The following is a 22,212-nucleotide window of genomic DNA, read 5'->3' as shown; positions in this document are numbered from 1 at the left end:
CCCTCAAACAGCTCCATGGACATGAATATAAAAAAAAAAGAAGATATTTACAAAATTGGCATTGCTGAGGTCATACTAACCTGCAGAATGAAGGTAAGAGGTCAGTTATAACACATAGGGAAAACAGTAAAAACAAACCCCATAACGCCCATTAATTACCCTTATTAAGCTGTATATGATGATGTAGGGAAGAGCTGCATCGCGCATTCCCCATCTCCTCCTGCCACACCATGCAGAGCTCCAGCTCCTTGATGTGACGGAGCTGCTTTGAGAGCTGGATGTGTTGCCCCGAGGCCTGGACAACCCAATGCTGAGTGGAGGTGTTGCGCTCCTGGACCAGCGTTCCCTGGACCGATGGGATGGTGGGTTTCTTTTGGCCCTTCCTGATCCTTTCTACTTTGCCTCCAGCAAGACCTGAAGGTTTGGTATTATTTGGCACCGTGCGTCGCGTGCCTCCCTGTGCCTCCTTAACCGCCTCCCGACCGCTGTACGCACGGTTGCGTCAGGGAGGCGGTTGATTTATTCCTCCTGGATGCATCCGTGCGTCATCTCGCGAGAGGCAAGATTTCCTGTGAAGGCGCGCGCGTTCACAGGATCGGAAGGTAAGAGACAGGATCTCCAGCCTGCCAGCGGCGATCGTTCGCTGGCAGGCTGGAGATGCGATTTTTTTTTAACCCCTAACAGGTATATTAGACGCTGTTTTGATAACAGCGTCTAATATACCTGTACCTGGTCCTCTGGTGGTCCCTTTTGCTTGGATCGACCACCAGAGGACACAGGTAGCTCAGTAAAGTACCACAAAACACCACTACACTACACTACACCCCCCCTGTCACTTATTAACCCCTTATGAACCCCTGATCACCCATGATTACCCCATATAGACTCCCTGATCACCACCTGTCATTGATCACCCCCCTGTCAGGCTCCATTCAGACGTCCGTATGATTTTTACGGATCCACGGATACATGGATCGGATCCGCAAAACACATACGGACGTGTGAATGGAGCCTTACAGGGGGGTGATCAATGACAGGGGTGTGATCACCCCATATAGACTCCCTGATCACCCCCCTGTCAGGCTCCATTCAGACATTTTTTTGGCCCAAGTTAGCAGAATTTTTTATTTTATCTTTTTCTTACAAAGTCTCATATTCCACTAACTTGTGTCAAAAAATAAATTCTTACATGAACTCACCATACCCCTCACGGAATCCAAATGCGTCAAATTTTTTAGACATTTAGATTCTAGACTTCTCACGCTTTAGGGCCCCTAAAATGCCAGGGCAGTATAAATACCCCACATGTGACCCCATTTCGGAAAGATTGAGTCCATGATAGATTTAAATTTTTGTCCCAAGTTAGCGGAAAGGGAGACTTTGTGAGGGAAAATAAAAATAAAAAATCTAATTCCGCTAACTTGTGCCAAAAAAAATAAAATAATTTATGAACTCGCCATGCCCCTCATTGAATACCTTGGGGTGTCTTCTTTCCAAAATGGGGTCACATGTGGGGTATTTATACTGCCCTGGCTTTTTAGGGGTCCTAAAGCATGAGAAGAAGTCTGGGATCCAAATGTCTAAAAATGCCCTTCTAAAAGGAATTTGGGCCGCTTTGCGCATCTAGGCTGCAAAAAAGTGTCACATGGCGAGTTCCTAGAATTTTTTTTTGGTCACAAGTTAGCGGAAAATTATGATTTTTTTCTTTCTTTTTTTTTCTTACAAAGTCTCATATTCCACTAACTTGTGACAAAAAATAAAAAATTCTAGGAACTCGACATGCCCCTCACGGAATACCTTGGGGTGTCTTCTTTCCAAAATCGGGTCACTTGTGGGGTAGTTATACTGCCCTGGCATTTTAGGGGCCCATATGCGTGAGAAGTAGTTTGCAATCAAAATGTGTAATAAAATGGCCTGTGAAATCCGAAAGGTGCTCTTTGGAATGTGTGCCCCTTTGCCCACCTTGGCTGCAAAAAAGTGTCACACATGTGATATCGCCGTACTCAGGAGAAGTTGGGGAATGTGTTTTGGGGTGTCATTTTACATATACCCATGCTGGGTGAGATAAATACAGGGAGTGCAGAATTATTAGGCAAATGAGATATTTGACCACATCATGCTCTTTATGCATGTTGTCTTACTCCAAGCTGTATAGGCTCGAAAGCCTACTACCAATTAAGCATATTAGGTGATGTGCATCTCTGTAATGAGAAGGGATGTGGTCTAATGACATCAACACCCTATATCAGGTGTGCATAATTATTAGGCAACTTCCTTTCCTTTGGCAAAATGGGTCAAAAGAAGGACTTGACAGGCTCAGAAAAGTCAAAAATAGTGAGATATCTTGCAGAGGTATGCAGCACTCTTAAAATTGCAAAGCTTCTGAAGCGTGATCATCGAACAATCAAGCGTTTCATTCAAAATAGTCAACAGGGTCGCAAGAAGCGTGTGGAAAAACCAAGGCGCAAAATAACTGCCCATGAACTGAGAAAAGTCAAGCGTGCAGCTGCCAAGATGCCACTTGCCACCAGTTTGGCCATATTTCAGAGCTGCAACATCACTGGAGTGCCCAAAAGCACAAGGTGTGCAATACTCAGAGACATGGCCAAGGTAAGAAAGGCTGAAAGACAACCACCACTGAACAAGACACACAAGCTGAAACGTCAAGACTGGGCCAAGAAATATCTCAAGACTGATGATTTTTCTAAGGTTTTATGGACTGATGAAATGAGAGTGAGTCTTGATGGGCCAGATGGATGGGCCCGTGGCTGGATTGTTAAAGGGCAGAGAGCTCCAGTCTGACTCAGACGCCAGCAAGGTGGAGGTGGAGTACTGGTTTGGGCTGGTATCATCAAAGATGAGCTTGTGGGGCCTTTTCGGGTTGAAGATGGAGTCAAGCTCAACTCCTAGTCCTACTGCCAGTTTCTGGAAGACACCTTCTTCAAGCAGTGGTACAGGAAGAAGTCTGCATCCTTCAAGAAAAACATGATTTTCATGCAGGACAATGCTCCATCACACGTGTCCAAGTACTCCACAGCATGGCTGGCAAGAAGCAAATCTAATGACATGGCCTCCTTGTTCACCTGATCTGGACCCCATTGAGAACCTGTGGTCCATCATCAAATGTGAGATTTACAAGGAGGGAAAACAGTACACCTCTCTGAACAGTGTCTGGGAGGCTGAACAGTGTTGCTGCTGGACGCAATGTTGATGGTGAACAGATCAAAACACTGACAGAATCCATGGATGGCAGGCTTTTGAGTGTCCTTGCAAAGAAAGGCGGCTATATTGGTCACTGATTTGTTTTTGTTTTGTTTTTGAATGTCAGAAATGTATATTTGTGTTCACTGGTAAAAATAAATAATTGAAATGGATATATATTTGTTTTTTGTTAAGTTGCATAATTATGCACAGTAATAGTCACCTGCACACACAGATATCCCCCTAAAATAGCTAAAACTAAAAACAAACTAAAAACTACTTCCAAAAATATTCAGCTTTGATATTGTTGTGCCTTTTCATAGGTAAATGCATTGATATCCAATTATTTTAGTCAAGATGAATGTTCATTACCTTTAAGAGCCATGCTCAACTATAGTTACAATTTTGTATGTCTTGAGAAGGCCAAAGTAAGGTCATACAAAGGTTTCTGCTCTTTAGTGTTATTCTTCTCATGAGTGTACCAGTCTGAGAAGAGGCATCCTTATCTACTGATAAATTTATGACGGGAGGCAAAGATAAGCTCTATGCAGCTGGTGATAATTACCTATACAATTAGGCATTTATCAATGAAGCAAATATATAATATGTATGTATTCATTTAATGAGCCTTAGTCCTTAGCATAAGACAATCAGTAGAACATATAATATATATTATACTGTTATAAGTTTATGAAGACAACATGTATCCAGTATATTATATATATTTCTCATTAGGAGAATCCTTGTCTCTAAAAGAGTGTCTGTGAAGATGTGTGTTTTGTAACAATTATTCACCTCTTTGGTATGAGAGGAGGTACTGATATCCCTGAGAAAACAAAGCCATTAAAGTTATTTACGATCAACAAATAAACAATGTGAGAAACATTCAGAGAGACGCCTAGAGGTCTGTCTCTAATTGCTACAAGTGTCAAATCTAATCCCTATAGCCTTGAATTAAAGCTTTTAAGGTCAAAATGTATATTATACCTTTATTCAGACTTACAGAAGTTAACCCTTTATACTAGGATGCAAATAGCTTACACAGCAGTGCCACCTAGGTATGAGTAGGTGACATTACAACAGTAGCAAAAGTGCATTCTGGGTAAGGTTATGTCATTTCTTATCAATAGTCACGCCCATCCGATTATGATTGGAAACTTCCAAACTAGGACGGTGTGTCTAACTGATAAGTTTGTGTTCATAAACCATACACAGGGGAGAGAGACACACAAGAAAGAAAGAGAGGAAAGAGAAGTTAAGCTCTCTAGAGGTGTCTATCAGGATGAAAGCCATGGTTACATGCGCTATGATGGACCACCCAGCTTTCCTAGGAGCAGAAGTGAGATTTCTACTAGGACTTGGTAAGAGACACAGAAAATTATATTTCATTTTATTAAGACTAATTTGATAGTGTGGGTGACATTATACCATCTAGATTGGCGAATAAATACATTAATTAATTGATCATCTCCATATTGAGATGTAGTTTTAGGATATTGTGAGGCTTCATTCTACCTGCAGAAGAATCAAGACTCATAATCTAGCAAAGCATTAAATAATTGCTTATATATATATATATATATATATATATATATATATAGTTAAGGCTGCAGCGCAGCCTGTAATTGTGGGAGGGGCATGCAGTACTTAGGCCGGCACTCACCTCCTCTCCAGCCTGACGTTCCAGCGGCGTGCAGTACAGTCCGGTCCTCAGCTGTGGCCTCCTCACTTCCGGGTCCGCCCCTCAGCTTCCTCCTGCTGCTTCTCCAGCGTTCGGCTCTCCTCAGCTCCCGGCGTCAAGGACACCACACGTGCAGTGCGCTCCGGTCCTCAGCTGTGGCCTCCTCACTTCCGGGTCCGCCCCTCAGCTTCCTCCTGCTGCTTCTCCAGCGTTCGGCTCTCCTCAGCTCCCGGCGTCAAGGACACCACACGTGCAGTGTGCTCCGGTCCTCAGCTGTGGCCTCCTCACTTCCAGGTCTGCCCCTCAGCTTCCTCCTGCTGCGTCTCCGGCGTCGGCCTTCTTTCGCTCCCGGCATCTCAAGGTATGTCTAGCGCAGCTCCTGCCTGCCACCTCACGCTGCCTGGGTGAATCGGCCGCCAGGGTCTCGCTTCTAGTGTTGTTCACGAATATTCGAGTTGCGGATTTTACTCGCGAATATCGGCACTTCGAGAATTCGCGAATATTTAGATTATCGTAAAAAATATTCGCATTTGCGAATAATCGATTTTTTGCGAAAATACTAGTTCATGCGAATTTTTATGCGAAAATTTGTATGCGAATTTTATGCGAATTTTCGCAATCAAGAGGATAATGCCTGGAGATCATGAATTCGCAAATTCTCGAATACATGGCGAATATTCGTCCAAAATATTCACAAAATCTCGCGAATTCGAATATTGCCCCTGCCGCTCATCACTACTCGCTTCCCGCGTCTGCCTGGTCTGAATGCCTGTCCCTTACCTTTCCTCATCTTTTCTGTCTGCCCCCCTCTGTCCACTGGGGCTTGGTCTTTTCTCTGCTTCCCTGGAGGTACTTGCGTGTTTCTGGGGCTATTGTCGCGCGTTCCCATAGTCTGGTGGGGCGCACAACAATAAACGCACGCTTGTTCTGAGGCTGCACCTGTTGGACGCCTGCGGCTTGCGCCTACAGAACACAACATGAATGCTCAGGTCCTAACCCATCGGGCCGTCCCCCAGCTGCAGCATGTGTTTCCTCCAGCCACTGCGGAGTCTTGTTCCATGCTCCGAGTATGTCGGCTTCCGCAGTCGCTAGTTCACGTCTCTGGGCCTCATCTCTGGTTGTCCTTTTTCTATCACACCACGGCCCTCGGTCTCTCCGAGTGTTCCGCATCACAGCATTCTCGCCTTATTTTCTGTCGTGGCTTATTCTTCCCGGGTCCCCGGGCTCTCTCCCTCGCGGTGTTCGTCCTGTCTCAAGCCTTGGATCGCCCAGGGTCGTCTCTTTTCCGGTTCGCCCGGTTCGCGTGTTTGTCTCCTGGATCGCCCAGGTCCCTTCCCTAGTTCGCCTGGGGTTCTTCTTTCTCCTGGATCGCCCAGGTCTCTTCCCTAGTTCGCCTGGGGTTCTTCTTTCTCCTGGATCGCCCAGGTTTCTACCCTGGTTCGCCTGGGGTTCTTTTTCTTTCTCCTGGATCGCCCAGGTCTCTACCCTAGTTCGCCCGGGGTTCCTCCTTCCTCCTGGATCGCCCAGCTCTGTTTTTCAGTTCTCGGTTACCTGGTCTCTCTGCTATTCACGGGTGTGGGTTGTCCATGCTTCTTGCTTCCAGTCGGCTGTCCGTTGTACCCCTGGGTCCTGTCTCAGGCTCTCCCATCTCCTGGGCCAGTCTGGTCGACTGCTCCTCTTCTGGCGTCTTACCTGTCTTCGCTTCCTTTGGGGGTTCGCCTCCCATCTCGCTTCCCAGCTGTCGCTCATCTGGTCCTCAGATGCGTTATCTTCAGATCGCAGGTTCGGTCCGTTTTTTTTTTCGGCTCGCGTCAGTCAAAGGTTTTTAAAATCTTTCCTCAGGTAAGTTCAGGTCTTGTTCGGTCCCTCTGAGGACCGTATTTTTTGTTTGTTTTCCTCTTCTCGTCTGCAGGTCTGGATTTTTCTTTAGCTTACCGGTTCGGATTCAGATCTCCTTTTCCTTGGTCTTGGGCGTCTTCTGGTAAGTATTTTAAATAGTTTCGTTTCCCTCGCTTTTCATCTTCATTTTCGGCTGCTCCTTCGTGTCCGCAGCTTCGTTTTTCCTCTCATTTACATTCTTCCGCAGGTCGGTGACCCGGAGGCCGTGGATGCCCTCCTTTGATCCGAAGTGGAAAAGGGTTTCATCATCGGTCCCTTTCTCCACATTCCGTTTCATTCCTGGCGGATCAACCCCATCGGGCTGGTTGTGAAACAATCCTCCAATTAAAACGCCTCATCTACGACCCGTCAGCGCCTCATATGTCATCCATCCCAAGCCTGAATTCCCTTATCCCCTCTGAGGAGTATTCCATGCAATACTCGTCAGTTGAGGAAGCCTTTCAGCTCATTCTCCAGTCGGAGGTTGGGTCCTGGCTTGCCAAGATAGACAAAGCTGATGCCTTCAAGCTTCTCCCGGTCCACCCGCATCTTTGGAGGTACTATGGTATCAATTGGTCGGACAGGGTTATTTTGCCAACCGCTTAACCTTTGGGTCCAAGAGCAGCCCCTGGCTGTTCGACCAGTTTGCCAGGGCTCTCCATTGGATCCTGGTGCATCATGGAGGTCTTCCCATGGTAATTCATTACCTGGACGATTTCTTGCTCATTGAGAATCCTCGTCCGGTCCCTTCAATTCCCGCTACACCTGCCACCAGGGTGATCTTCTGGGCATCACATTAGATTCCGTCAAGATGGAGGCCAGTCTGCCACCTGAAAAGTTGACCAGGATCCGCTCTGCCATCTCCCGGGCGGTCAGCGCTCTGTCCCTGACCAAGGCGGAAGCTTCAGTCCTTACTGGGTCTGCTGAATCACGCCTCGAGGATCATGCCCCAGGGCCGGTCTTTTCTGGCCAGCCTGTTGCATCTTCTTTCCACAGTTCGTGACCAGGATTCTGTTGTCCACCTCGACCGCCACGCCATCTCGGATCTTGCCATGTGGAACACCTTCCTTTCAGAATGGAACGGCATTCCCTCTTCGTTCCCCGTTGGGACTCGGCTTCCCCGATTATTTTCCCGGACGCAGCCGGTTCCATCGGCTTTGCCGCCATCTTCAGGTCCCACTGGCTGGTGGCCAGGTGGCCCCCGGAAATCCAAGCAGACCCAGCTGCCATGTCTTCTCCTTTCCTGGAATTATATCCCATCGTGGCTGCCGCCTTAGTCTGGGGCAGCTCCTGGTCCAACTTGCCAGTCTTGTTTGTCACGGACAACCAGTCCCTGGTCGTTATTATCAATTCCGGCAGGTCCAGATCTCTCCGGGTCATAGCTCTACTGCGGAAATTAGTGTGGATATCCTTCACCCACAACTTCCACGTCCGTCGTGCTCACATTCCAGGGGATTCCAATACTGCCGCTGACGCCATCTCCCGTTTCTGTTTTTCCACTTTCTTTCAGGAAATGCCCGAAGCAGATCATCCCGGTACGCAGGTTCCTCCACTAAGCTCATTCATCCTGGATTAGCATCCCTGGTGGTCCAGGCAGAGAGACTGGTCAAGGGTTCTCTTTCCCTCAGCACAGCCAGGAATTATCGGGCCGGCTTCACAGCTTTTAGCAAGTTTGCTCGAGAATTCCCAAGGGGTCAGCTGGAGGAAGCCTCATATGTCTTGGCGTTCATTGCATTTTTGCCACACTCGCCTCTCCTTGTCGCACAACACCATCAAGCTATATTTAGCAGGGCTCCAGCATTATCGCATGATCGCCAAGCCAGATGGGGGTTCCATACTTGCTTCACAAGCCGTCAAGGCAACACTCAGGGGTCTGCAGAAGAAGAGAAAGTGTCCGCGCACCCGTAGACTGCCGGTGTCGGGGGAATTGTTCAGAGCCCTATCCTCGGCCTTAGACGGCAGTCCTTTTGGGCCCTCTCTCAGCACGGTTCTGAAGGCGGCTATTTACCTCGGGTTCTACGGCTTCCTCAGGCCTGGTGAATTTACGTCGGGCTCCGGGCGTCATAGCTTCCTCCAGAAACGCCACCCAGTCTGGTCCACAGACCATTTTGTCCTCCATCTCCCGTCCTCCAAAACCACCAGTCTGGTCCTCCCACGGAGATTAAGTTCTTCCCTTCAGGTAACCGTTGGTGCCCGGTCAAGGTTCTGTAGCAATTATCGTACTGCTTCACGGTCTCTCCACCAGACTCCCCTCTTCTGCCTTGCGTGGGTCAGCCACTCACCACATCAAAATTCATGTCCCTCGTCCGGTCCCTGATGCAGGGGTTGGGTCACGACCCCAGTACCATTTCAGGTCATTCCTTCCGCGTTAGGGCTGCGTCGGCAGCATCCAAGCATCAGGTCCCCGCACATGTCATCCGCTGCATGGGGCTGTTGGCGTTCGTCCTGTTTCGCCCGCTATACACCAAATCCCCAGGCAGAAATCTCTCAGGCCTTCCGTACACTGGCTTTGTGATATTCAATAAAACTATGTCACCTATTCAGAGTCTTTGGCCCCTTTTCTTGGCGTACCCGCGACCGTGGCTCCCGGCACACCCCAGCCTCTAGGTTCAGGGTTAAGGGTTTCCCCTTTCCCACTTCCACCATCCTAGCCCTGACCACAAATAGTTAAGGCTGCAGCGCAGCCTGTAATTGTGGGAGGGGCATGCAGTACTTAGGCCGGCACTCACCTCCTCTCCAGCCTGACGTTCCAGCGGCGTGCCCCTCCCTCCCTCCCCTTTTCTCCACTCTCACCTTGGGTATGCCCCCTTTTCTTGGCGTACCCGCGACCGTGGCTCCCGGCACACCCCAGCCTCTAGGTTCAGGGTTAAGGGTTTCCCCTTTCCCACTTCCACCATCCTAGCCCTGACCACAAATATATATATATATATTGATAGAACATTCTTCGCCAAGCTAAGTGATGGATACCCACAGGAAAGACTTATTTCAAGTCCTTCCCATTTAAGATATGGTCTAGAAAAGATCCTATATCCCTGTTATTTGTCTTAATAGTCTTACCAACGTTATATATGTGAAAATAGTCCAGGATGGGGCGGAAGGATACAGTTATCTCTTCTAAGTTATATCCTTAAATGGATCTGCCCATGCCTGAAGTCATGTGATGTGTAGTTGGTTAGAAGGGGGAAGAATGTATTTAGCATTCCATATTGATGTCTAGGATTAGACATGCCCGTCCTGATATCATGAGGCTTTCTCTGAACAGTGGTAATGTATATAACTTATGTTCCTACTTTGATATCCTAACCTAATAATAGCTTGGTTATAACGTGACAAGTTATTTCCACTCACATGTATTGTTAAGCTTGTAATGCTTTATATCAATGCTATATATATTCATTTGCATGTATCATTGTGTTTATTTACTTATATATGTTTGTAACCTTGTAACCAATAAATCTGCATATTTTTATAAACCTGTGTATTATTGTATAATGCAGAACTACATGTTTTATCATTAACGTCATCTCACGTCAAAAATAACTTATTTATCTGGGGAAATAGTCGGCCTCAGATGTGAATTGTATCAATTAGGTTGTCTACGATTCACCAGGTCATGATTTTAAGAATTTATGACAAATTTTATAAATATTTTTTTTTTTATGGTTAATTATTTTTATGACCATAATTAATAATTCTTAATTGAATTATTACAACCCGACAATATTAATGAGTTTTTTGGGTTCATTGAGAACATGGTTGTTGTTCAATAATAAAATTAATCCTCAAAAATACAACTTGCCTAATAATTCTGCACTCCGTGTATCTTGGTCAAATGCCAACTTTGTATAAAAAAAAAAAAGGGAAATGTTGTCTTTTGCCAAGATATTTCTCTCACCCAGCATGGGTATATGTAAAATGACACGCCAAAACACATTCCCCAACTTCTCCTGAGTATGGCGATACCAGATGTGTGACACTTTTTTGCAGCCTAGGTGGGCAAAGGGGCACACATTCCAAAGAGCACCTTTCGGATTTCACCGGTCATTTTTTACAGATTTTTATTACAAACTACTTCTCACGCATCTGGGCCCCTAAAATGCCAGGGCAGTATAACTACCCCACAAGTGACCCCATTTTGGAAAAAAAAGACACCCCAAGGTATTTTGTGATGGGCATAGTGAGTTCATGGAAGTTTTTATTTCTTGTCACAAGCTAGTGGAATATGAGACTTTGTAAGAAAAAAAAAATCATCATTTTCCACTAACTTGTGACAAAAAATAAAAAGTTCTATGAACTCACTATGCCCATCAGCGAATACCTTAGGGTGTCTACTTTCCGAAATGGGGTCATTTGTGGGGTGTTTGTACTGTCTGGGCATTGTAGAACCTCAGGAAACATGACAGGTGCTCAGAAAGTCAGAGCTGCTTCAAAAAGCGGAAATTCACATTTTTGTACCATAGTTTGTAAACGCTATAACTTTTACCCAAACCATTTTTTTTTTTTGCCCAAACATTTTTTTTTTTTTATCAAAGACATGTAGAACAATAAATTTAGTGAAAAATTTATATATGGATGTCGTTTTTTTTTTGCAAAATTTTACAACTGAAAGTGAAAAATTACATTTTTTTTTGCAAAAAAATTGTTAAATTTTGATTAATAACAAAAAAATTTAAAATGTCAGCAGCAATGAAATACCACCAAATGAAAGCTCTATTAGTGAGAAGAAAAGGAGGTAAAATTAATTTGGGTGGTAAGTTGCATGACCGAGCAATAAACGGTGAAAGTAGTGTAGTGCAGAAGTGTAAAAAGTGGCCTGGTCATTAAGGGTCTTTCAGCTAGGGAGATTGAAGTGGTTAACATAGTACATAAGGCCGAAAAAAGACATTTGTCCATCCAGTTCGGCCTGTCTTCCTGCAAGTTGATCCAGAGGAAGGCAAAAAAAGCAAATTTTCCCCACTTTAGGGGAATAAAAAATTCCTTCCCGACTCCAATCAGGCAATCAGAATAACTCCCTGGATCAACGACCCCTCTCTAGTAGCCATAGCCTGTAATATTATTAAACTCCAGAAATACATCCAGGCCCATCTTGAATTCCTTTATTGTACTCACCATGACCACCTCCTCAGGCAGAGAGTTCCATAGTCTCACTGCTCTTACCGTAAAGAATCCTCTTCTATGTTTGTGTACAAACCTTCGTTCCTCCAGACGCAGAGGATGTCCCCTCGTCACAGTCACAGTCCTGGGAATGAATAGATGATGGGATAGATCTCTGTACTGACCCCTGATATATTTATACATATTAATTAGATCTCCCTCAGTCATCTTTTTTCTAAAGTGAATAACCCCCAAAAAATTTTAGATATTTTTTTTTTTTTTTTATTTTATTGAATAAATCAATACAATACAAAAATAGAGCGGAAGAGAAGTAACATACTCCTTTGCTCTTACATACAAGAGAAACAGAGTACAGTGTCAGATATTAATTATACACCAAGTAAGATAAGACAAAATCTCAAAGGATAATCAGCAGAAAAAGCCTCTGATAAAGGGTATACTTTATAAAAGCATGCTTAATAACCAGGTAGCAAGTATTGTCATAAAGATATCCGCTAATTACCTTAAATCTAAGTGTTACGATCCATCCGGGACAGCCCAAAGCAGGAGCAACATTACCGTCTGAGCAACTCAACGTTAAATAATGTGAGGGGGGTCAGGAAAGGAGTAGAAGGTGGGAAGCTAGCTGATATGGGTCCTTAATGCTGTAACACCAGGGATCATGCTATTTGTGCTAACTTCCATCTAATATCCTCTAAAAGAAATCCATTGGCTCCAGATCTTTAGGAATTTATGATGGGATCTCAGTTCCCATGAGAATAGCTCTTCCAGTCGGAAAATGTGGTCAATCTTCTGGTACCATTGATCCATAGAGGGAACCTCGGTTGACAACCATAATATAGGAATCAGCAATTTTGCGGCGTTCACTAGATGTTTGAGAAGAAGTAGATTAGGGGGAAAGGGGTTGCGAGGGTAAAGATTCAGGAGAGCAACTTCCGGAGACGGGTGATGTTGGTATTGCAAATCTTATTACAGATTTGGAAAACCTTTTCCCACCAACTGAGTAAAATTGGACAAGACCACCATATGTGGATAAAAGAGCCCCTTTCTTTTGAGCATCTCCAACAAGTGTCAGAAGCTGTAGCTGAGTATAGGCATGTCTTGTCAGGGGTTTTATACCATCTTGATGATTTTATAGTTATTCTCCTGAACCCTGACACATCTTGAGGATTTATGTGAAGAGTTATAGATGATGCAGGTATCCTCCGAAGAGAGATTTTTGTTTAGGTCTTTTTCCCAAAGTCTTATAAACGCCGGCGTTAGGGCGGAGGAGGAGTTCTTAATCTGTTGTACCATTGTGAGATCAGCTTATGTGGGGTAGGATCTCGGCAGATGATGTGTTCATGATGTGTTCAAACCAAGTAATAGGACGTATGTAATTGTATGTTTTGAGACATGTATGCTCTTAAGAAATGGAGCCCAGTAAAGCTGGAGCGTGAGCTCTTTAAGAGATCGCCCATTTCATTTACGGTAAGTAGTTTGCCATCTATGTAAAGATCCGTCAGTTTCAAATTAGACCAAGCAATTTCAGTGGGTATGCTGTTCTGTAAGGCCTGGGGGGCTAAATGAAAAATGTCCTCTATTTTAAGGATCGGAGATGGGAGTGGGGAGCACAAGGGTGATTTTTGTAAGGTGTACCATGCATTTAAAGTGGCTTTCATAACCGGGGTGATATCAGGATGGGGGGGCAGTGGAGACATGCGTCCCAGTAAAGCCGCTCTGAACGCAAGTCCTAGTAGCGTCTCCTCCATTGGGACCCAAGATTTTTGCTTGGGGGCCGTCAACCAGTCCATCACTCTAGTGAGTAAAATAGCTCTACCGTAGAGTTCAGGGTCTGGTAACGCTATTCCTCCCCTCTCTCTCGGGTAAGACAAAGACATATGACATTCTGTTCTGGCCTTTTTCTTATTCTATATAAAGGAGCGGAACATGGACTTAAGTTTAGAGTAGTAAATGTAGGGGACGGGAATTGGTAACGTTTGTTGGAGGTAAGTAAGTTTAGGGATAATAAGTGACATGAATATGTTTTTCCTCCCAAACCACGAGAGTGTGGGGATATCAAGGGAAGTTAAATCTTCTGCCAATTTATTTTGAAGAGGAATATAGTTCAGATTAAAGAGTTGATCGAGATCTGTACTCATTTTGATACCTAGGTAGGTTAGGAAAGGGGACGACCAGTTAAATGGCGAATCTGCTTCTAGATGGGTCTTCAAAGATTTTTTAAGTCCTGTGGAAATTATTAGTGATTTATTAAGATTCACCTTGAAATTAGAAAGTGAGCCATATGTTTCTAAATGGCCATAAACTTTTTGGGAGAGCTATCATTATTTCATTAACTTATTATTAAGAGCAGATCATCCGCGAAAGCGGCTATTTTATGTTGTTGGTCACCTAGAGTTATTCCCAAGATGTCAGAATCCATCCGAATAGTCTGTAGAAGGGTTTCTAAGGCGAGGACAAACAGGAGGGGTGATAGGGAGTAGCCTTGCCGGGTGCCATTGCTAATCCTAAATGGCTTTGATAAGGTATCATTGACCCTTATTGAGGCTGAGGCATGCTGATACATTGCTTTAATTGCTGCTATAAAGGGGAGGGGGAAGTTACGAGATTGCAACGCCGTATACATGAAGAGCCAATTGACTCTGTCGAATGCCTTCTCAGCATCTGTGCTGAGAAGGACCAGAGGAAGGCCTTTCCTCTTAGCATAATGTATAATGTTAAGAATACGGGCCGTGTTGTCTTTCCCTTCCCTATTTTTCACGAATCCCACTTGATCTCTATGGACTAATGCGGGGAGAAACTTTGATAACCTGTTTGCGAGCATTTTAGCTAATAGTTTTAAATCAATATTAAGAAGAGAGATAGGTCTGTAGTTGGGACATAAAGAATGGTCTTTGCCTTCCTTGGGAATTAGGGTAATGTGGGCTTTGGTCATATCCGTCGATAGTGGAATACCTTGTAAGGCGTTATTGTATACTGGAATAAGGTGCGGGATTAGTATTTCATGGAAAGACAAGTAGTAGGGAATAGGGAACCCATCTGGGCCTGGGCATTTCCCTTTCCGGGAGTTTTTAATAGCTTGTAGGAGTTCTTCTGAAGAAAATGTGGAGGCTAAGTAAACTTTATCCTGTTCCGAGAGAGAGGAGAGGGACAAGCCGCTGAAATATGAAGTAAGGGGTGGAGGGACAACCGTATTGCCTGAGGGAGGTTGCGTCGAGTTAAAATTGTAGAGAGATTCGTAATAGTCTCTAAATAGGGAAGCAATTTTACTTGGTTCGAAGGTTAGCGCACCTTCTGGGGTCTTTAGTTTATGTATATAATTATTTAGTTTCCTACGTTTTAGTCTGGACATCATATATCGAGAAGCTTTATTTCCATGAGCAAATATTTTATATTGAGAATGTAGATATAGTTTAGCAGAGGCCGTATTTAATAGATTTTTGATGGCAGCCCTACATGCAGAGAGTTCTATTAGGTGTGATTCCAATTGGGGTTTTTTATGGGCACCCTCCAGCTGACTAATTTTATCATAGAGGGCGTCTAACTGTTTTTGTCTTTCTTTTTTATGATGAGCCCCTAAACTAATACAGTGGCCCCTAATAAATGCTTTGTGGGCATCCCAAATTATTTGTGGCGATACCTCGGGGGTACAGTTCGTGTTGAAATATTCTTCAAGAAGGTCTTTCAGTTTAGATTTAGTGGTTGGTAGATTGGTGAGTTGCTCATTAAATCTCCAATGACTAGAGGGTTTATGGTTAAGGGGGGAATTCATATGTAAAAATATGGGAGCATGATCAGATAAGATTATGGAACCTATTTCAGCTCTAGCACACAAGTGAAGATGTTCCTTTGAGATAAATAAATAGTCTAGGCGTTGATACGATCTGTGTAGTGATGAGTAGAAAGTATAGTCTCTAGAATCTGGATGTATGGTACGCCAGACATCTATTAGGTGAGCTTTGGCTAGTGACCTCAATAAAGAGCGAATGCCCTTTTGAGATTGGGCTGATTTGTGCGATGAGGAGTCAATGAAAGGGTTTAGGACCAGGTTTAAGTCCCCCCCAACTACCGTGATGCCATCTCTAAAAGATTCTATTTTTAGTAGGATTGACTTTAGCCAGGGAATCTGGCGACTATTTCGGGCGTAGACATTTACAAAGGTGTATAGGTGTTGGCCTATCTTGCCTTTGATCATAATGAAACGACCCTCAGGGTCACATAGCTGGTCATCTAAGAAGAAGGGTATCTTACTCGGGAAGCCGATACTAACTCCTTTGGAATTTGACTTGGGGGAACCACAATGAAACCAAGTAGGGTAAAATGAGAAGGATAAGTTGGGGAAGTGCTGAAATTTAAAATGTGTTTCTTGTAAGAAGATTAAGTTCGCTTTGTCTCTCCTCAACACCCCAAAGAACTGGCTCCGCTTAGAAGGCAAATTGCAACCCTTAACATTATAAGAGGCAATACTAATAGCCATTATGGGGGTGACGAGGAGTGGCAGAGCGACGTGCCCGACACTTGAGGAAGCGTTTAAAGAACGTGAGTTGCTCAGGGTACTTAGCTTTTGAGTGAGACGTATGAATTAAAAGCCATTGTCTCAGAGGTAGGATGGACCGCCACGGATGGATGCCCCGCTGGATAATGAGAGACTTGTGCAGAACAAAATAGAACAAATATAAATTGAACAAAAAAGAAACTATTAGGATCATACTAAACTGGTCTTGAATGACTTATCAAGTGGGGGGAAGTGGCAAATGCCATTTATAGACCCGGTTCACAATTATAGCTGTCAGCTTAGCCAGAGAGTTAAGCCAATTATCATTAAGGGAAAATAGGATAACAAAGGTTGTATCCATAGCACCTAGGATTAATTCAGGAATTTCAAAATGAAGCTTGGGGCCGCTGGATACATAAAAATAGAACAGAACTCAAGTGTTAATGAGATAATGACTTATTATGTTACTAACTACACATGAAATCCTCGCAGAAAAGGAGAGCATGAAGATGATGTGTAGTCGGTATTATCACCGGTGGTTATGAAGTACAAGCTAAAACCTCATTAAATGGGGATATTTGAGAATCTTATTCCTAATATATTGAAACGGAATCATCGCATAGATAGAGAGCACAGAGACAATGTGTAGCCGGGAGCACTGTTAATGTCTGCTGATTGCATAGCCCATAGGTGAGTTTAATCATGGTTTAAATATAAGCTTAAGGCCGCTGAGAACAGATTGAAAGGAGCACCTGCAACGTGAATAGGTATGACCTTACGCTGCCGGCTGCCCACTGAATCATCGCATGTATATGAAAGCACAGAGACAGTGCACAGCTGGGAGCGCCGTCAGGGACCACTGATTGCATGTTAGAACTACATTGCTCTAGGAAAAGTGTCTGTATGTGGTTTCCAAATATGTCATACATATAAGCGTAAGGCCGCTGGGTACAATATGTATGATAGTAAACTGCCGGTCTCACACTGGCTCCTCGCGTAGGTAGGCAAGCACAGAGGCACTGTGAGGCCGGGAGTACCGCCGAGGACCCTTGAGTACCAGTCAGAACTACCTAGTCACGAAAGTAGTATCTGTAAGAGGTTGCAGAAATGACATGCGCATAATCTTAAGGCCGCTGGATACGAAGATAAAATACAACATTCTAGGCTGTGCGAATAATTGTAATAATATACTGCCGGCCTCACACTGGATCATCGCATACGTATATAAGCACAGAGGCACTGTGAGGTCGGGAGTAACGCCAAGGATCTTTGAATACCAGTCAGAACTACCTTGTTCCGAAAATAGTATTTGTAGATGATTGCAAAGATAGCATGCATATAATATTAAGGCCTCTGGGTACATAAGGAATACAGCCCAGGGAATGTGAATAGGAATGATATTTTGCCGCCGGCTATACACTAAATCTTCGCCTACATAGGTAAGTACAGAGGCAATGTGTAGCCAGGAGCACCAATAGAGACTGCTAAGTACATATACAAGGAAATAGAAGGAAGAGAGAAATTAAACAGAGTACTAAAGGGTGTAAGTAAGGGGGTAGGAAGGAGAGATACAGAAGTAGAGAGTTTTGCATCATATACTCAGCATATGGAACGGAGATATGAGAGAAGTTTTCTGTTTGTGTTTCAGGCGACATCTGTAGATATACATCTTGGGGTGAGAGGTTGATTCCTCTTCTTCTCCTTTTGTCTTTGTGCTTTAGGTGTGCCTCTCAATTCAAAGGGCAGGATCCTAGGAAGCTCCGGTAACAATGTGAGGTCTTGTACTGTGGCCCAGTCCTCGATTTCTATGGGAGCAATATCCAGGATGTCGAATGCAGGACCCAGGTCTTGGTGAGATTTGATAGATATCTTTCTGCCTTGGAAGGAGAAGGCTAATCCAAATGGAAACTGCCAGCGATATAAAATCTTATGGTTTCTGAGCCAATCTGTGAGAGGCTTGAGGGTCCTCCTTTTCTGGAGGATCATTGGGGCCAAATCTTGAAAAATGCTTATTGGCACCCCATTATGTTTCACTCCATTCGGTAATCTTGCTTTGTTGATTATGGCCTCCTTGTCTTGGAAATGGAGAAAGCGGCATATAATATCTCGAGGGGGCTCATTGCCTTTAAGTATTGGGCACAGAGCCCGGTGAGCCCTTTCAATGATAATTGAGGCGGATCTTTCTGGGCCTAGGAGACCTACACAGATCTCCTTGACTATTTCAGCAGAGTCCTGTGGGGTTTCCGTCTCAGGGACCCCTCTAAAACGGAGGTTATTCCTTCTCCCCCAGTTTTCTTGGTCCTCCAGAGCGCTGAATACATTGTTAAGGTGCGTTTGGCAGTTTTGTAGGCTTTTAGTAGTGGCCATCTGAAAGTCCAGGATTGCGGCCTGATTAGATTCAAGGGCTTCTACCCTGCCACCCACACGCTGAACGTCCTGTCTGAGGGAAGATAGCTCGCTCACCAGAGGTTCCATTGCTCTTTGTAAGGCTGAGTCCAGATATTTTCTGGAAATTGGGAGGTGTTTACGATGTCTCTGATCCTCCGCATCGCTGCCATCAGCTAGGAGCTCTGAATTGCTCTCCTCAGTTTCTTTGTGGGGATCCGGCACCATCTTTGCTTCCCTTGCCGCGCATATTGCCGCCGCCTTTTTGACAAACTTGTCCATGTCCCCGCTGTTTGTAGTCTGCTTGTGTGATAGAGACGAATCTCCCGTTCTTTGCTGGCCTATTTTACCCATTTTCTGAGCCAAATTGCCAAAGTTAGCTGCTGTGAAGCCGGGTCTGAGTTGCAGAGCTCAGACACGCACGTCCATTCCTGTCCGGCGCTAGCTCCGGCCCCCAATAACCCTATTTTTGATAATCTTTCAGGGTACTGTAGTTTCCCCATTCCAGTTATTACTTTAGTTGCCCTCCTCTGGACCCTCTCCAGCTCTGCTATGTCTGCTTTGTTCACTGGAGCCCAGAACTGTACACAGTACTCCATGTGTGGTCTGACTAATGATTTGTAAAGTGGTAGGACTATGTTCTCATCACGGGCATCTATGCCCCTTTTGATGCAACCCATTATCTTAATGGCATTGGCAGCAGCTGCCTGACACTGGTTTTTGCAGCTTAGTTTGCTGTTTATTAAAATTCCTAGATCCTTTTCCATGTATAAATACATTAGGGGTCAGTACAGAGATCTATCCCATCATCTATTTATCCTCAGGACTGTGACGAGGGAACAACCTCTGCGTCTGGAGGAAAGAAGGTTTGTACACAAACATAGAAGAGGATTCTTTAGGGTAAGAGCAGTGAGACTATGGAACTCTCTGTCTGAGGAGGTGGTGATAGTGAGTACAATAATGGAATTCAAGAGGGGCCTGGATGTATTTCTGGAGTGTAATAAGATTACAGGCAATAGCTACTAGAGAGGGGTGATTGATCCAGGGAGTTATTCTGATTGCCTGATTGGAGCCGGGAAGGAATTTTTAATTCCCCTAAAGTGGGAAAAATTGGCTTCTACCCCAAGGTTTTTTTTTTTGCCTTTCTCTGGATCAACTTACAAGATGACAGGCCGAACTGGATGGACAAATGTATTTTTTCGGCCTTATGTACTATGTTACTTGAAACTTTTAATTTTTTTGGGGGGGAAACTTTATTTTTTTCAACTTTTTTTTCACTTTATTTTTTTGTCCCACTTTGGGACTTGAATTTTGGGGGGGTCTGATCCCATTTACAATGTATTCCAATACAGGCTCTCTACCGGAAGGCATTGGGCTGCCTTCCATGCCAAAGGAGATGAAATATCCATAGACATTTGATTTCTATAACAAAGAATAAAAATAAAGACAAAAAGAAAAAGCTGTAAAGACGGACACTTCGAGAGACTCTGGGCACTGTCAAACATGTTGATGGAATCTTCATAACAGCAAGCCACAATATTGAGACAAAGTTGCTGTTCAGGTGTCCGCCACACACACAATATATACAAACAACCGAAAAGTGGGTGTTTGACAGACAACAGAAGAATAGGATGTCGTCTTTAAGATTTTATATCATATATTTTTTTCGGCTTATGGTTTTATATGTTTTTTTTTTAAAGATATATAAGTTGTATACTTTTGGTTTTATGAAAATATGCACTCAGCTGTGCTAAGCCACATATAAGTGGTGCTCAAATAAATTATATATAGATGTCCAAAAATCTCTGAATAATCCCAGATGAAGTGTACCTATCTAAAATTACAATTATAAAAAATTATTTAGTGCATCTAAATGGGTGCTAGTGTGAGCTGTGGTCCCAAACTCCTTTAGTCTAAATACAGTAAATAGAGGGGTTAGGGGGCCACACTATAATCAAGAGGTCTTTGAGGTAACACAGAAAATGCTGGTTTTTTTATATTGCTGCTTCCTCTTATCTCCTCCTTTGTAGCTTCTAAGTCTCTGAACCAAATTTGCAATAGTAGATTTGCTTCTCACACCTTTAAAGAAAAGTGTCGATATAGCACAGACCCACAAATAGGTTCCAAATACTTTTATTATACTCACAAGATCATAGTCTTGAACATTGTATAAAACATATGGTAATGCCCGACCCAAGTTTCGATCATGCTTCGTCTGGGGCGTTTTAGTTTCACTTTCAGATATGGGCGGTATTTATCTTTGCGTGGGAGGTTATGATGGGAAGATAAATGACGCCCATATCTGAAAGTGAAACTAAAATGCCCCAACTGACGCATGAGCGAAACCTGGGTCGGGCACTATATGTTTTATACAATGTTCAAAGACTACGATCTTGTGAGTATAATTAAAGTATTTGGAACATATTTATATGCGGGTCTGTGCTTTGTTGACACTTTTTTTTTTAAAAAGGTGTGACCAACTATTGCACGTTGGTTCAGAAGCTGCGAAAGAGGAGGACAAAGGAGGAGATGACGAAGCAGCAGTAAACGAACCAGCGTTTTCTGTGCTACCTCAAAGATCTCTAAATTGGCAGGGGTGCTGGGTGTAGGACTCCAGCCAATCAGATCACAAATAATGTAAGTCTGGGAAAACTCTGTAAAAGGTACTCAAAGGGGTTGTCTGAGATAATGAAAAATCTCGGACAAGCCTTTTTAGTAATATAAAATACATGATACAATGACATGCTGATGTATGGAACTTATTGCTGCAGCCATATAGTGGCACATCCCCACTGCAGTTTTATTTTAGCCTATTGCAGGGCGTGTCCGAAATTTTTAATTGTCTTGGACAATTTTCCTTTGTTGCTAGCAAGCACTTATTTATGCTAAAATCTTGATAACTTGTACATACCAAATGGAAATGCATATGGAAGAGGCAACTGTGTGGTTCTCAGTTCTTCATTTAGGAATTCACATTCCACTGAAAACTAATGAAACAAAAATGTTTTAAAATATTAAATCTAGCAAAGCATGCACACCCACAAATATATAATTGTGCCAAAGTCTATACCAGCTATACAAAAATACAGCAGTTCACCACAACAGAATTTTATGATACTGTGTGCTATTTTATACAATGAAAATTAACTTGAAAAAAAATCTCCACCTAAAATGGCAACCCTATATCCCCATATTAGTGCATTTCTGCCAATGTTAACATCTGTGTATGTAAAAAAAAAATACATAACTGGCTGCACTTATGAAACGTCAATGCAACCCACCTAAGAAAACACGGTGCATGACAGCCAACATGTAGTTAAACTTTATTGAATGTACATATTCATTTCTTAAGCCAGCTATTTTTGTTCCCTGCCTTCCCACAGCCATAACTTTTTATTTTTCTGTTTTTAGAGATGTAAGAGGGCGTGTTTATTTATTTTTTTATGCAGGACAAGTT

The 22,212-nt window shown here is 43.7% G+C and overlaps 1 protein-coding gene across 1 annotated transcript in view; it reads right to left on the bottom strand.

Moving 5' to 3' along the window:
• LOC122944578 (GPI inositol-deacylase-like) overlaps positions 1-22,212 on the bottom strand; it is a 682,600-nt gene that overhangs the window by 611,840 nt on the left and 48,548 nt on the right. Inside the window, exon 3 of the mRNA XM_044303000.1 lies at positions 21,667-21,742. The gene's annotated coding sequence lies outside the window, so the exon portion shown is untranslated. The remainder of the gene's footprint in view (positions 1-21,666; positions 21,743-22,212) is intronic.

This window comes from Bufo gargarizans, chromosome 8, assembly GCF_014858855.1.
Source record: "Bufo gargarizans isolate SCDJY-AF-19 chromosome 8, ASM1485885v1, whole genome shotgun sequence".
NCBI classification, from domain to species: domain Eukaryota; kingdom Metazoa; phylum Chordata; class Amphibia; order Anura; family Bufonidae; genus Bufo; species Bufo gargarizans.
This window is presented reverse-complemented; position numbering and strand designations above follow the sequence as displayed.